The 1,042-nt window shown below is 42.1% G+C and overlaps 1 protein-coding gene across 1 annotated transcript in view; it reads right to left on the bottom strand.

Moving 5' to 3' along the window:
• The window catches only part of SPAG9 (sperm associated antigen 9), a 177,290-nt gene that overhangs the window by 114,253 nt on the left and 61,995 nt on the right, over window positions 1-1,042 (bottom strand). The gene's annotated exons all lie outside the window — the stretch shown is intronic.

Raw genomic sequence — 1,042 nt, 5'->3', positions numbered from 1 at the left:
GTTTCTTTTTCTATACTTAATCCTGTCATACTATAAACAAAATAATTAGGCAATAGTGGCACAGAATACACTAAAAAGAAAGTGCTCCAACAGGGCTTTCTGCTTCTCTTCTGCGTTCAGAGACCCTAGATGGTCTAGTAGTACCTGTGAGTACTGCTGAACCTCATTACTAGCTTTGTAGACTACAAACATGGCTGACTCTCATTTTAAAGATTTCTTCAAGTTACTATAAGTAAATATGTCTGTTCTCCACTCCTGTAATTTAAACTTAGCATAAAAACAAATTGTTGTTGTTGTGTTGTTATTTGCTGTAGGGTCGGACCTGACTCATAGAGACCCCTCCTTGGGTTTCCAAGGTGTTATCACTACGGAAGTAGATTGCCCAACCTTCCTTCTGAGGAGTGGCCGGTGGGTTTGAACCGCCAGCCTTCTAGTTAGCAGTCAAGTGCCTTAGGCACTACACTACCAGAGCTCCTAAACAAATTAGGTAACATAAAAAATAAGAACATATTCCATTCTGTCACTTAAGTCAAAGAAAAGATTAAATGAATGAATCTCTACACTGATTTATATACGTCTTCTCCAGACGTCTGAAGAATACAGAAGCAAAGAACAGACAGTATGAAGATACTTATTATGAACTTGTTTGTTGTTGTTGTTGTTGTTAGGTGCCGTCAAGTCACCTCCGACTCATAGCGACCCTATGCACAGCAGAACGAAAACACCACCTGGTCCCGCTCTAGCTCTGCAATCCCCACTATACTTAACCCCATAGTGGCAGCCACCATATCAATTCATCTCGTTGAGGGTCTTCCTCTCCATTGTCGACTGTCCACCTTACCAAGCATGACATCCTTCTCCTGGGAATGGTCCCTTCTGACAATATGACCAAAGTAGGTGAGACGAAGTCTGGCCATTCTCGCTTCCAAGGAGAACTCTGGCTGTACTTCCTCCAGGACAGATCTGTTAGTTCTTTTAGCGGTCCATGGTACTTTCAGCATTCTTCACCAGCACCACATCTCAAAAGCATCAATACTTCTTC

Source organism: Orycteropus afer, unplaced genomic scaffold (genome assembly GCF_000298275.1).
Source record: "Orycteropus afer afer isolate SDZICR_OR568_19922 unplaced genomic scaffold, OryAfe1.0 scaffold00085, whole genome shotgun sequence".
Taxonomy (NCBI): Eukaryota; Metazoa; Chordata; class Mammalia; order Tubulidentata; family Orycteropodidae; genus Orycteropus; species Orycteropus afer.
This window is presented reverse-complemented; position numbering and strand designations above follow the sequence as displayed.